The 15,985-nt window shown below is 43.4% G+C and overlaps 1 protein-coding gene across 1 annotated transcript in view; it reads right to left on the reverse strand.

Moving 5' to 3' along the window:
- O-fut2 (O-fucosyltransferase 2) overlaps positions 1–15,447 on the reverse strand; it is a 68,872-nt gene extending 53,425 nt beyond the window's left edge. Inside the window, exon 1 of the mRNA XM_053795666.2 lies at positions 15,347–15,447. The gene's annotated coding sequence lies outside the window, so the exon portion shown is untranslated. The remainder of the gene's footprint in view (positions 1–15,346) is intronic.
- Positions 15,448–15,985: the final 538 nt, after the last annotated feature.

The following is a 15,985-nucleotide window of genomic DNA, read 5'->3' on the forward strand; positions in this document are numbered from 1 at the left end:
AGGGGGTCTAGGTAAAAACAGGGGGATCTAGGTAAGAACAAGGGGGTCTAGGTAAGAACAAAGGGGTCTTGGTAAGAACAAGGGGGTCTAGATAAGATCAAGGGGGTCTAGGTAAGATCAAGGGCGTCTAGGTAAGATCAAAGAAATCTAGGTGAGATCAAGGGAATCTAGGTAAGATCAAGGGGGCCTAGGTAAGATCAAGTGGGTCTAGGTAAGATCAAAGGAATCTAGGTAAGATCAAGGAGGTCTAGGTAAGAACAAGGGGGTCTAGGTAAGATCAAGGGGGTCTAGGTAAGATCAAGGGGGTCTAGGTAAGATCAAGGGGGTCTAGGTAAGATCAAGGGGGTCTAGGTAAGATCAAGGGGGTCTAGGTAAAAACAAGGGAGTCTACGCCCCCGCGGCCCGGTCTGTGACCAGGCTTCATGGTGGATCAGGGGTATACACTGCATAATAAACATATCGCACTAACTACAGAATACATTCCTTATTATTTCCCGACCAGAGATTTAATCTCTGGTCGGGAGATCAGTTAATACTTCCCACTAAGTTACTACAGGGTTAATAATGCTGTTCCCACTAATAACAATCTAACTCACCCCCCTAACTATACTCATCAGCATCAGATGTTAGTTAATCCTTTCTGCCAACTAACACTTCAGATTACAGAAGTTTTCATTATATTCATCATTAACGTCTGCTGCCACAAGTGTTACACTTTATTACTTACAAACTATCAAACCAACTGCAATTCTGGACACTAAAACTTTTATATTCATAGGAACCTGAACGTCGCTTAAATTATCCAAAATGATAAAACTGTGTAAACTTAATGAGTCAATATTTAAGTTTGGAGTTTGACCAAAGGCATAAAAAACGTAGAACACCCACCACAACCACTACCCAAAGCCTGGAACCCACCAAAATCCCCACGGAAACCATGTACAATAACAGACTGCATACAGCTACTGAAGGTCGTTGGTGGGTTCCCAGGCCTACAGTTCTACGTAATCTATGTCTTCAGGGGAGATTACTCTCCCCTGCTATATGCATTCATTATGCATATAGCAGATTCTCCAATTATGTACCTTACCTATCCTACTTAACACTACCTAATTCTATAACCTATTTTGATAGAAACTAAATAATTGTAGACCTACAAAGTGATATATACACCATAACTATGCAGCATACTCCAGGTATAGGCCTAACTAATTTGTAGAGCAGTGGCGGTGCAAGGGAGGATGAAGGAAGGTACAGGTAAAATCAAGGGGTTCTAGGTGAGATCAGGGGGGTCTAGGAAAGGTCAAGGGAGGTCTAGGCAACATCAAGGGAGTCTAGGTAAGATGAAGGGGGGTCTGGATAACGTCAAAGGGGTCTATGTAAGATCAAGGAGGCCTAGGTATGACGAAGGGGTATAGGCAAGATCAAGGAGGGTCTAGGTATAGTCAAAGGGGGTCTGGGTAACATCAAAGGGGTCAGTGTAAGATCAAGGGGGTCAAGGGGGGTTTAGGTAAGATCAAAGGGTCTAGGTAAGATAAAGGGGGTCTAGGTAAGATCAAGGGAATCTAGGTAAGATCAAGGGGGTCTAGGTAAGATCAAACGAATCTAGGTAAGAACAAGGGGGGTCTACGTAAAGACAGGGGGATCTAGGTAAGAACAAGGGGGTCTAGGTAAGAACAAAGGGGTCTTGGTAAGAACAAGGGGGTCTAGATAAGATCAAGGGGGTCTAGGTAAGATCAAGGGGGTCTAGGTAAGAACAAGGGAATCTAGGTAAGATCAAGGGGTCTAGGTAAGATCAAACGAATCTAGGTAAGAAGAAGGGGGTCTAGGTAAAAACAGGGGGATCTAGGTAAGAACACGGGGGTCTGGGTAAGAACAAAGGGGTCTTGGTAAGAACAAGGGGGTCTAGATAAGATCAAGGGGGTCTAGGTAAGATCAAGGGGGTCTAGATAAGATCAAGGGGGTCTAGGTAAGATCAAGGGGGGTCTAGGTAAGATCAAAGAAATCTAGGTAAGATCAAGGGAATCTAGGTAAGATCAAGGGGGCCTAGGTAAGATCAAGTGGGTCTAGGTAAGATCAAAGGAATCTAGGTAAGATCAAGGAGGTCTAGGTAAGAACAAGGGGGTCTAGGTAAGATCAAGGGGGTCTAGGTAAGATCAAGGGGGTCTAGGTAAAAACAAGGGAGTCTACGCCCCCGCGGCCCGGTCTGTGACCAGGCTTCATGGTGGATCAGGGGTATACACTGCATAATAAACATATCACATTAACTACAGAATACATTCCTTATTATTTCCCGACCAGAGATTTAATCTCTGGTCGGGAGATCAGTTAATACTTCCCACTAAGTTACTACAGGGTTAATAATGCTGTTCCCACTAATAACAATCTAACTCACCCCCCTAACTATACTCATCAGCATCAGATGTTAGTTAATCCTTTCTGCCAACTAACACTTCAGATTACAGAAGTTTTCATTATATTCATCATTAACGTCTGCTGCCACAAGTGTTACACTTTATTACTTACAAACTATCAAACCAACTGCAATTCTGGACACTAAAACTTTTATATTCATAGGAACCTGAACGTCGCTTAAATTATCCAAAATGATAAAACTGTGTAAACTTAATGAGTCAATATTTAAGTTTGGAGTTTGACCAAAGGCATAAAAAACGTAGAACACCCACCACAACCACTACCCAAAGCCTGGAACCCACCAAAATCCCCACGGAAACCATGTACAATAACAGACTGCATACAGCTACTGAAGGTCGTTGGTGGGTTCCCAGGCCTACAGTTCTACGTAATCTATGCCTTCAGGGGAGATTACTCTCCCCTGCTATATGCATTCATTATGCATATAGCAGATTCTCCAATTATGTACCTTACCTATCCTACTTAACACTACCTAATTCTATAACCTATTTTGATAGAAACTAAATAATTGTAGACCTACAAAGTTATATATACACCATAACTATGCAGCATACTCCAGGTATAGGCCTAACTAATTTGTAGAGCAGTGGCGGTGCAAGGGAGGATGAATGAAGGTACAGGTAAGATCAAGGGGTTCTAGGTGAGATCAGGGGGGTCTAGGAAAGGTCTAGGCAACATCAATGGAGTCTAGGTAAGATCAAGGGGTCCAGGTAAGAACAAGGGGGTCTACGTAAGGTCAAGGTGGTCCAGGTAACTTGAAGAGGGGTCTGGATAACGTCAAGGGGTTCTAGGTAACATCGAAGGGGTCTAGGTAACATCAAAAGGGTCTAGGTAAGGTCAAGGAGAGAGTAGGTAAGATCAAGGAAGGTCTAGGTAAGATCAAAGGGGGTCTGGGTAACATCAGTCTAGGTAAAATCAAGGGGGTCTAGGTAAGATCAAGGGGTTCTAGGTAAGATCAAGGGAGGTTTAGGTAAGATCAAGGGGGGTTTAGGCAAGATCAAGGGGGGTTTAGGCAAGATCAAGGGGGGTCTATGTAGGGTCAAGGGGGTCCAGGTAAGAACAAGGGGGGTCTGGATAACGTCAAAGGGGTCTATGTAAGATCAAGGGGGTCTAGGTAAGATCAAAGGGGGTATCGAAGGGGTCTAGGTAAGATCAAAAGGAGGGGTCAAGGAGAGAGTAGGTATAAGTCTAGGTAAGTTCAAGGAAGGTCTAGGTAAGATCAAAGGGGGTCTGGGTAACATCAGTCTAGGTAAAATCAAGGGGGTTTAGGTAAGATCAAGTTTAGGTAAGATCAAGGGGGGTCAAGATCAAGGGGGGTCTATGTAGGGTCAAGGGGGTCCAGGTAAGATGAACGGGGGTATGGATGACGTCAAAGGGGTCTATGTAAGATCAAGGAGGCCTAGGTATGACGAAGGGGTATAGGCAAGATCAAGGAGGGTCTAGGTATAGTCAAAGGGGGTCTGGGTAACATCAAAAGGGTCAGTGTAAGATCAAGGGGTCAAGGGGGGTTTAGGTAAGATCAAAGGGGGGTAAGATTAAGGGGGTCTAGGTAAGATCAAACGAATCTAGGTAAGAACAAGGGGGTCTAGGTAAAAACAGGGGGATCTAGGTAAGAACAAGGGGGTCTAGGTAAGAACAAAGGGGTCTTGGTAAGAACAAGGGGGTCTAGGTAAGATCAAGGGGGTCTAGGTAAGATCAAGGGGGTCTAGGTAAGATCAAGCGGGTCTAGGTAAGAACAAGAGAATCTAGGTAAGATCAAGGGGGTCTAGGTAAGATCAAACGAATCTAGGTAAGAACAAGGGGGTCTAGGTAAAAACAGGGGGATCTAGGTAAGAACAAGGGGGTCTAGGTAAGAACAAAGGGGTCTTGGTAAGAACAAGGGGGTCTAGATAAGATCAAGGGGGTCTAGGTAAGATCAAGGGGGTCTAGGTAAGATCAAGGGGGTCTAGGTAAGATCAAGGGGTCTAGATAAGATCAAAGAAATCTAGGTAAGATCAAGGGAATCTAGGTAAGATCAAGGGGGCCTAGGTAAGATCAAGTGGGTCTAGGTAATATCAAAGGAATCTAGGTAAGATCAAGGAGGTCTAGGTAAGAACAAGGGGGTCTAGGTAAGATCAAGGGGGTCTAGGTAAGATCAAGTGGGTCTAGGTAATATCAAAGGAATCTAGGTAAGATCAAGGAGGTCTAGGTAAGAACAAGGGGGTCTAGGTAAGATCAAGGGGGTATAGGTAAGATCAAGGGGGTCTAGGTAAAAACAAGGGAGTCTACGCCCCCGCGACCCGGTCTGTGACCAGGCTTCATGGTGGATCAGGGGTATACACTGCATAATAAACATATCGCACTAACTACTGAATACATTCCTTATTATTTCCCGACCAGAGATTTAATCTCTGGTCGGGAGATCAGTTAATACTTCCCACTAAGTTACTACAGGGTTAATAATGCTGTTCCCACTAATAACAATCTAACTCACCCCCCTAACTATACTCATCAGCATCAGATGTTAGTTAATCCTTTCTGCCAACTAACACTTCAGATTACAGAAGTTTTCATTATATTCATCATTAACGTCTGCTGCCACAAGTGTTACACTTTATTACTTACAAACTATCAAACCAACTGCAATTCTGGACACTAAAACTTTTATATTCATAGGAACCTGAACGTCGCTTAAATTATCCAAAATGATAAAACTGTGTAAACTTAATGAGTCAATATTTAAGTTTGGAGTTTGACCAAAGGCATAAAAAACGTAGAACACCCACCACAACCACTACCCAAAGCCTGGAACCCACCAAAATCCCCACGGAAACCATGTACAATAACAGACTGCATACAGCTACTGAAGGTCGTTGGTGGGTTCCCAGGCCTACAGTTCTACGTAATCTATGCCTTCAGGGGAGATTACTCTCCCCTGCTATATGCATTCATTATGCATATAGCAGATTCTCCAATTATGTACCTTACCTATCCTACTTAACACTACCTAATTCTATAACCTATTTTGATAGAAACTAAATAATTGTAGACCTACAAAGTGATATATACACCATAACTATGCAGCATACTCCAGGTATAGGCCTAACTAATTTGTAGAGCAGTGGCAGCGCAAGGGAGGATGAAGGAAGGTACAGGTAAGATCAAGGGGTTCTAGGTGAGATCAGGGGGGTCTAGGAAAGGTCTAGGCAACATCAAAGGAGTCTAGGTAAGAACAAGGGGGTCTATGTAAGGTCAAAGAGGGTCTAGGCAAGATCAAGGGGGTATAGGTAAGATCAAGGGGACATAGGTAAGATCAAGGGGGTCTAGGCAAGATCAAGGAGGGTCTAGGTAAGATCAAGGGGGTCTAGGCAAGATCAAGGTGGGTGTAGGTAAGATCAATGGGTTATGGGGAAGATCAAGGAGGGTATAGGTAGGATCAAGGGGTCTAGGTAAGATCAAGGGGGTCTAGGTAAGGTCAAAGAGGGTCTAGGCAAGATCAAGGGGGTATAGGTAAGATCAAGGGGACATAGGTAAGATCAAGGGGGTCTAGGCAAGATCAAGGAGGGTCTAGGTAAGATCAAGGGGGTCTAGGTAAGATCAAGGGGGTCTAGGTAAGATCAAAGGGGTCTAGGTAAGATCAAGGGGATCTAGGTATGACAAAGGGGGTCTAGGTATGATCAAGAGGGTCCAGGTAAGAACAAAGTGGTTCTAGGTAAGATCAAGGTGGTTCTAGGTAATATCAAGGTTGTTCTAGGTAAGATCAGGGGGGTTAGCTAAGATCAGTTGAGTCTAGGTAAGATCAAGGTGGGTCTAGGTAAGATCAAGGGAGGTTTAGGAAAGATCAAAGGGGTTTTGATAAGATCAAGGGGTCTAGGTAAGATCAAGGGAGTCTAGGTAAGATCAAGGGAGTCTAGGTAAGATCAAGGGGGTCTAGGTAAGATCAAGGTGGGTGTAGGTAAGATCAAGGTGGGTGTAGGTAAGATCAAGGTGGGTGTAAGATCAAGGTGGGTATAGGCAAGAACAAAGGGGTCTAGGTAACATCAAGAAGGTCTAGTCAAGACTAAGGAGGGTCTAGGCAAGATCAGAGGAGGTCTAGGTAACATCAAGGTGAGTCTAGGTAAGATCAATGTGGGTGTAAGTTCAATGGGTTATAGGGAAGATGAAGGAGGGTACAGGTAAGATCAAGGGGGTCTAGGTAAGATCAAAGAGGGTCTAGGCAAAATCAAAGGGGTATATGTAAGATCAAGGGGGCATAGGTAAGATCAAGGGGGTCTAGGCAAGATCAAGGTGGGTGTAGGTAAGATCAATGGGTTATGGGGAAGATCAAGGAGGGTATAGGTAGGATCAAGGGGTCTAGGTAAGATCAAGGGGGTCTAGGTAAGGTCAAAGAGGGTCTAGGCAAGATCAAGGGGGTATAGGCAAGATCAAGGGGACATAGGTAAAATCAAGGGGGTCTAGGCAAGATCAAGGAGGGTATAGGTAAGATCAAGGGGGTCTAGGTAAGATCAAGGGGGTCTAGGTAAGATCAAGGGGGTCTAGGTAAGATCAAGGGGGTCTAGGTAAGATCAAGGGGGTCTAGGTAAGATCAAGGGGGTCTAGGTAAGATCAAGGGGGTCTAGGTAAGATCAAGGGGGTCTAGGTAAGATCAAGGGGGTCTAGGTAAGATCAAGGGGGTCTAGGTAAGATCAAGGGGGTCTAGGTAAGATCAAGGGGGTCTAGGTAAGATCAAGGGGGTCTAGGTAAGATCAAGGGGGTCTAGGTAAGTTCAAGGGGGTCTAGGTAAGATCAAGGGGGTCTAGGTAAGATCAAGGGGGTCTAGGTAAGATCAAGGGGGTCTAGGTAAGATCAAGGGGGTCTAGGTAAGATCAAGGGGGTCTAGGTAAGATCAAGGGGGTCTAGGTAAGATCAAGGGGGTCTAGGTAAGATCAAGGGGGTCTAGGTAAGATCAAGGGGGTCTAGGTAAGATCAAGGGGGTCTAGGTAAGATCAAGGGGGTCTACAAAGTCTCTCCATATACACAGAATAACCCAATTTCATTACAAATTGCCCCCCCCCCATCAAGATGCTTTAATACAGACTCTGGAGTCGTAAGCGCTAAACCCACAAGGCTATACTACTGAAAATAGGAAGATGTGGTTAATTCCACATTTCTGAAGAATTATTATTGATTTTTGCGGTTATAATATATTCTGTCTAAGGTAAATTTATCCCGTTATGTGATAGGTTAGACAAATGAGTAGTCGAGAGTTGAACCTGCCTAACATGGGCCAGTAGGTCTGCTGCAGTGTTCCTCCTGCATGTGAACAGTGCCAATGGATATAAGGGAACCTGCCCACTTGTGCCTGGGATCGAATCCCGGTTCTTCAGTTGACGCCACTACCAACTGTGCCATGATACATCACTTACACACATCATCTCTGCTTCCTACAATCTTGCAGGATGGGTATACCTGGAGTTTACCTGGAGAGGGTTGCGGGTGTCAACGCCCCCGCGACCCGGTCTGTGACCAGGCTTCATGGTGGATCAGAGGTATACACTACATAATGAATATATCACACTAACTAAAACTTAATAAAATCTAATCAGTCTTCAATTTAAGCTTTACGACCATTTCTCTAATTTTTATATCCACCACATTCAAGGTAACTTAAAGAATACATTCCCCATTTTTTCCCGACCAGAGATTTCATCTCTGGTCGGGAGATCAGTTAATACTTCCCACTAAGTTACTACAGGGTTAATAATGCTATTCCCACTAATAACAATCTAACTCACCCCCCTAATTATACTCATCAGCATCAGATGTTAGTTAATCCTTTCTGCCAACTAACACTTCAGATTACAGAAGTTTTCATTATATTCATCATTAACGTCTGCTGCCACAAGTGTTACACTTTATTACTTACAAACTATCAAACCAACTGCAATTCTGGACACTAAAACTTTTATATTCATAGGAACCTGAACGTCGCTTAAATTATCCAAAATGATAAAACTGTGTAAACTTAATGAGTCAATATTTAAGTTTGCAGTTTGACCAAAGGCATAAAAAACGTAGAACACCCACCACAAACACTACCCAAAGCCTGGAACCCACCAAAATCCCCACGGAAACCATGTACAATAACAGACTGCATACAGCTACTGAAGGTCGTTGGTGGGTTCCCAGGCCTACAGTTCTACGTAATCTATGCCTTCAGGGGAGATTACTCTCCCCTGCTATATGCATTCATTATGCATATAGCAGATTCTCCAATTATGTACCTTACCTATCCTACTTAACACTACCTAATTCTATAACCTATTTTGATAGTAGAAACTAAATAATTGTAGACCTACAAAGTGATATATACACCATAACTATGCAGCATACTCCAGGTATAGGCCTAACTAATTTGTAGAGCAGTGGCGGCGCAAGGGAGGATGAAGGAAGGTACAGGTAAGATCAAGGGGTTCTAGGTGAGATCTGGGGGGTCTAGGAAAGGTCAAGGGAGGTCTAGGCAACATCAAGGGAGTCTAGGTAAGATCAAGGGGTCCAGGTAAGAACAAGGGGGTCTATGTAAGGTCAAGGTGGTCCAGGTAACTTGAAGAGGGGTCTGGATAACGTCAAAGGGGTCTATGTAAGATCAAGGGGGTCTAGGTAACATCGAAGGGGTCTAGGTAAGATCAAAGAGGGTCTAGGTAAGGTCAAGGAGAGAGTAGGTAAGATCAAGGGGTTCTAGGTAAGATCAAGGGAGGTTTAGGTAAGATCAAGGGGGGTTTAGGCAAGATCAAGGGGGTTTAGGCAAGATCAAGGGGGGTCTATGTAGGGTCAAGGGGGTCCAGGTAAGATGAAGGGGGGTCTGGATAACGTCAAAGGGGTCTATGTAAGATCAAGGAGGCCTAGGTATGACGAAGGGGTATAGGCAAGATCAAGGAGGGTCTAGGTATAGTCAAAGGGGGTCTGGGTAACATCAAAGGGGTCAGTGTAAGGTCAAGGGAGGTTTAGGTAAGATCAAAGGGGTATAGGTAAGATTAAGGGGGTCTAGGTAAGATCAAGGGAATCTAGGTAAGATCAAGGGGGTCTAGGTAAGATCAAGGGGGTCTAGGTAAGAACAAGGGAATCTAGGTAAGATCAAGGGGGTCTAGGTAAGATCAAACGAATCTAGGTAAGAACAAGGGGGTCTAGGTAAAAACAGGGGGATCTAGGTAAGAACAAGGGGGTCTAGGTAAGAACAAAGGGGTCTTGGTAAGAACAAGGGGGTCTAGATAAGATCAAGGGGGTCTAGGTAAGATCAAGGGGGTCTAGGTAAGATCAAAGAAATCTAGGTAAGATCAAGGGGGCCTAGGTAAGATCAAGGGGGTCTAGGTAAGATCAAAGGAATCTAGGTAAGATCAAGGAGGTCTACGTAAGATCAAGGGGGTCTAGGTAAGATCAAGGGGGTCTAGGTAAAAACAAGGGAGTCTACGCCCCCGCGGCCCGGTCTGTGACCAGGCTTCATGGTGGATCAGGGGTATACACTGCATAATAAACATATCGCACTAACTACTGAATACATTCCTTATTATTTCCCGACCAGAGATTTAATCTCTGGTCGGGAGATCAGTTAATACTTCCCACTAAGTTACTACAGGGTTAATAATGCTGTTCCCACTAATAACAATCTAACTCACCCCCCTAACTATACTCATCAGCATCAGATGTTAGTTAATCCTTTCTGCCAACTAACACTTCAGATTACAGAAGTTTTCATTATATTCATCATTAACGTCTGCTGCCACAAGTGTTACACTTTATTACTTACAAACTATCAAACCAACTGCAATTCTGGACACTAAAACTTTTATATTCATAGGAACCTGAACGTCGCTTAAATTATCCAAAATGATAAAACTGTGTAAACTTAATGAGTCAATATTTAAGTTTGGAGTTTGACCAAAGGCATAAAAAACGTATAACACCCACCACAACCACTACCCAAAGCCTGGAACCCACCAAAATCCCCACGGAAACCATGTACAATAACAGACTGCATACAGCTACTGAAGGTCGTTGGTGGGTTCCCAGGCCTACAGTTCTACGTAATCTATGCCTTCAGGGGAGATTACTCTCCCCTGCTATATGCATTCATTATGCATATAGCAGATTCTCCAATTATGTACCTTACCCATCCTACTTAACACTACGTAATTCTATAACCTATTTTGATAGAAACTAAATAATTGTAGACCTACAAAGTGATATATACACCATAACTATGCAGCATACTCCAGGTATAGGCCTAACTAATTTGTAGAGCAGTGGCAGCGCAAGGGAGGATGAAGGAAGGTGAAGGTAAGATCTAGGGGTTATAGGTGAGATCAAGGTGGTCTAGTTAAGGTCAAGGTGGAATAGGTAAGATCAAGGTGATCTAAGTAAAATAAAGGTGGTCTAGGTAAGATCAACGGGTGTCTGGATGACATCAAAGGGGTCTAGGTAAGATCAAGGGGGTTTAGGAAAGATCATGGGGGTTTAGGAAAGATCAAGGGGGTTTAGGTAAGATAATGGAGGTTTAGGTAAGATCATGGGGGTTTAGGAAAGATCAAGGGGGTCTAGGTAAGATCAAGGGGATCTAGGTAAGTTCAAGAGGGTCTAGGTAAGATAATGGGGGGTTAGGTAAGATCAAGGGGGTCTAGGTAAGATCAAGGGGGTTAAGTAAGAACAAGGGGGTCTAGGTAAGATCAAGAGGGTCTAGGTAAGATAATGGGGGGTTTAGGTAACATCAAGGGGGTTTAGGTAACATCAAGGGGGTCTAGGTATGATGAAGGGGGGGTCTGGGTGACATGAAGGGGGGTCTGGGTGACATCAGGTGGGGTCTAAGTAAGATCAAGAGGGGTTTGGTAAGATGAAGAGGGTCTGATTTAATAGGCTGTTCTTACACTCGGCATCAAGACCTCTACCATTACCATCACCACACCCAGCATCAAGACCTCTACCATTACCATCACCACACTCAGCATCAAGACCTCTACCATTACCATCACCACACCCAGCATCAAGACCTCTACCATTACCATCACCACACCCAGCATCAAGACCTCTACCATTACCATCACCACACCCAGCATCAAGACCTCTACCATTACCATCACCACACCCAGCATCAAGACCTCTACCATTACCATCACCACACCCAGCATCAAGACCTCTACCATTACCATCACCACACCCAGCATCAAGACCTCTACCATTACCATCACCACACCCAGCATCAAGACCTCTACCATTACCATCACCACACTAAACTATCTCAGTATAATTATCTCGGTACATTAACACAGAATTACACAATCAAGTCAGGATGACATCCATGACATTTATATTAGGGTATTTATACTCCCCCAGGATGCGACCCCTACCAGTAGGTCTGCTCAATGCCAGTAGGCCTACTGCAGTGCTCTTCCTGTATGTGAACAGTGCCAATGGATATAAGGGAACCTGCCCACTTGTGCCTGGGATCGAATCCCGGTTCTTCAGTTGACGCCACTACCAACTGTGCCATGATACATCACTTACACACATCATCTCTGCTTCCTACAATCTTGCAGGATGGGTATACCTGGAGTTTACCTGGAGAGGGTTGAGGGTGTCAACGCCCCCGCGACCCGGTCTGTGACCAGGCTTCATGGTGGATCAGAGGTATACACTACATAATGAATATATCACACTAACTAAAACTTAATAAAATCTAATCAGTCTTCAATTTAAGCTTTACGACCATTTCTCTAATTTTTATTTCCACCACATTCAAGGTGACCTACAGAATACATTCCTTATTATTTCCCGACCAGAGATTTCATCTCTGGTCGAGAGATAAGTTAGCACTTCCCACTAAGTTACTTTTAATAACACTTACAATGTTTCCTATACTCTCCCCACCACCTTCCCACTTAATATAATTACTATCTCCTAAAATAACCAAACTTTAGTGGACTTATAACCTGGAAATACCTTACAAGTGGGCCCCCCCCACCTGTAATGACGTCTCTAACTGCTGCATCTCCACAACACTAAGTGTTAGGGGTTAAACCATTTACTAATGTGGTTGTCTCCACCCCTCAGACTGGTCAATGTTGCCGTGTTGATCAATGTTGCCGTGTTGATCAATGTTGCTATGTTGATCAATGTTGCCGTGTTGATCAATGTTGCTGTGTTGGTCAATGTTGCTGTGTTGATCAATGTTGCCGTGTTGATCAATGTTGCCGTGTTGATCAATGTTGCCGTGTTGATCAATGTTGCCGTGTTGATCAATGTTGCTGTGATCAATGTTGGTGTTGATCAATGTTGCTGTGTTGGTCAATGTTGCTGTGATCAATGTTGCTGTGTTGGTCAATGTTGCTGTGATCAATGTTGCAGTGTTGATCAATGTTGCCGTGTTGATCAATGTTGCCGTGTTGATCAATGTTGCCGTGTTGATCAATGTTGCTGTGATCAATGTTGGTGTTGATCAATGTTGCTGTGTTGGTCAATGTTGCTGTGATCAATGTTGCAGTGTTGGTCAATGTTGCTGTGTTGGTCAATGTTGCCGTGTTGATCAATGTTGCTGTGTTGATCAATGTTGCTGTGTTGATCAATGTTGCCGTCTTGATCAATGTTGCTGTGTTGGTCAATGTTGCCGTGTTGATCAATGTTGCCGTGTTGATCAATGTTGCTGTGTTGATCAATGTTGCCGTCTTGATCAATGTTGCTGTGTTGATCAATGTTGCCGTGATCAATGTTGCTGTGTTGGTCAATGTTGCTGTGATCAATGTTGCAGTGTTGGTCAATGTTGCCGTGTTGATCAATGTTGCTGTGTTGATCAATGTTGCTGTGTTGATCAATGTTGCCGTCTTGATCAATGTTGCTGTGTTGGTCAATGTTGCCGTGTTGATCAATGTTGCCGTGTTGATCAATGTTGCTGTGTTGATCAATGTTGCCGTGTTGATCAATGTTGCTGTGTTGATCAATGTTGCCGTGTTGATCAATGTTGCCGTGTTGATCAATGTTGCCGTGTTGATCAATGTTCCAGCTGTTGATCAATGTTGCTGTGTTGATCAATGTTGCTGTGTTGATCAATGTTGCTGTGTTGATCAATGTTGCTGTGTTGATCAATGTTGCCGTGTTGATCAATGTTGCCGTGTTGATCAATGTTGCAGTGTTGATCAATGTTGCAGTGTTGATCAATGTTGTGTTGATCAATGTTGCCGTGATGATCAATGTTGCTGTGTTGATCAATGTTGCTGTGTTGATCAATGTTGCTGTGTTGATCAATGTTGCAGTGTTGATCAATGTTGCTGTGTTGATCAATGTTGCAGTGTTGATCAATGTTGCTGTGTTGATCAATGTTGCTGTGTTGATCAATGTTGCTGTGTTGATCAATGTTGCTGTGTTGATCAATGTTGCAGTGTTGGTCAATGTTGCTGTGTTGATCAATGTTGCAGTGTTGATCAATGTTCCTGTGTTGATCAATGTTCCTGTGTTGATCAATGTTGCTGTGTTGATCAATGTTGCTGTGTTGATCAATGTTGTTGTGTTGATCAATGTTGCAGTGTTGATCAATGTTGCAGTGTTGATCAATGTTGCTGTGTTGATCAATGTTGCTGTGTTGATCAATGTTGCTGTGTTGATCAATGTTGCAGTGTTGATCAATGTTGCAGTGTTGATCAATGTTGCTGTGTTGATCAATGTTGCTGTGTTGATCAATGTTGCTGTTGATCAATGTTGCCGTGTTGATCAATGTTGCCGTGTTGATCAATGTTGCCGTGTTGATCAATGTTGCTGTGTTGATCAATGTTGCTGTGTTGATCAATGTTGCTGTGTTGATCAATGTTGATCAATGTTGCAGTGTTGATCAATGTTGCTGTGTTGATCAATGTTGCTGTGTTGATCAATGTTGCAGTGTTGATCAATGTTGCTGTGTTGATCAATGTTGCTGTGTTGATCAATGTTGCAGTGTTGATCAATGTTGCAGTGTTGATCAATGTTGCAGTGTTGATCAATGTTGCTGTGTTGATCAATGTTGCTGTGTTGATCAATGTTGCTGTGTTGATCAATGTTGCAGTGTTGATCAATGTTGCTGTGTTGATCAATGTTGCTGTGTTGATCAATGTTGCTGTGTTGATCAATGTTGCTGTGTTGATCAATGTTGCTGTGTTGATCAATGTTGCTGTGTTGATCAATGTTGCTGTGTTGATCAATGTTGCTATGTTGATCAATGTTGCTGTGTTGATCAATGTTGCCGTGTTGATCAATGTTGCTGTGTTGATCAATGTTGCTGTGTTGATCAATGTTGCTGTGTTGATCAATGTTGCTGTGTTGGTCAATGTTGCTGTGTTGATCAATGTTGCCGTGTTGATCAATGTTGCTGTGTTGATCAATGTTGCCGTGTTGATCAATGTTGCTGTGTTGATCAATGTTGCCGTGTTGATCAATGTTGCTGTGTTGATCAATGTTGCTGTGTTGATCAATGTTGCTGTGTTGATCAATGTTGCTGTGTTGAGCAATGTTGCTGTGTTGATCAATGTTGCTGTGTTGATCAATGTTGCCGTGTTGATCAATGTTGCTGTGTTGATCAATGTTGCAGTGTTGATCAATGTTGCCGTGTTGATCAATGTAATTAACAATATATTAACATTTGTTTATATCTGGATCACAAGGCGCAAGTTCCTTGGATCAAGAGACCTTCACTAAGTTATTTCTCAATAATGGAAAAAATAGCCCAGAACTACATACACAATTATTGTTTGATCCGAGGAAGAGGATTAGCTCCAGTTCCTCGCATCAAAACCCCTCCACTTAGGTCAATCACCCCCCCCCCGCACCCCCCCCAAGACTATTATATTAATAATTTGGTGATCAAACTGGTGGTGGGGACCAGGAGCTGCAGCTCAACTCTGCTGTTGTACTAGCAAATACGTCACTAGACAATACTTACGTGAGAAAGCGGTAAAGCCGGCGGGGCGGCAGGAGGAGGAGCAACACGTCTCTTCTGAACGACCATTGAAGTTCAAGTGACCTTTAGTGACCTTGAGGTTGGTCACTGTCCTGACCTTCACTATAACACCATCACTGATAACTTGACTAACTCTGACTACCACCACTAGATGGCACTGCTTCACTTCACTATAACACCATCACTGATAACCTGACTAACTCTGACTACCACCACTAGATGGCACTGCTTCACCGCCACTACCACCACTACAGGTCCTTAAGCAAACACTATGATGACCTCCTAGCACTCCTTGAATCACTAAACACACCCTTCTCCTGCATTATTCTTACTGAGACCTGGCTTAAGCAGGACACAATAGATATCTACCCTCTACCAGGATACACAGCAATTCACAACTGCAGAACAAACCAAGTTGGGGGTGGTATTGCAATCTATTACTCTAACCAATTATCTTGTCTTAGCACCACTTGCTTTAGTGATGAATATGGGGAATACATTTTTGCTAATTTTACTGTAAAAAACCTTAAGACGCCTATAACAATCGGTGCCATTTACCGGATACCTCACACAAACATCCCAAATTTCAGTGAGAAATTAAAGTCACTAATAACAAACAGA

Source organism: Cherax quadricarinatus, chromosome 96, assembly GCF_038502225.1.
Source record: "Cherax quadricarinatus isolate ZL_2023a chromosome 96, ASM3850222v1, whole genome shotgun sequence".
Lineage (NCBI taxonomy): Eukaryota > Metazoa > Arthropoda > Malacostraca > Decapoda > Parastacidae > Cherax > Cherax quadricarinatus.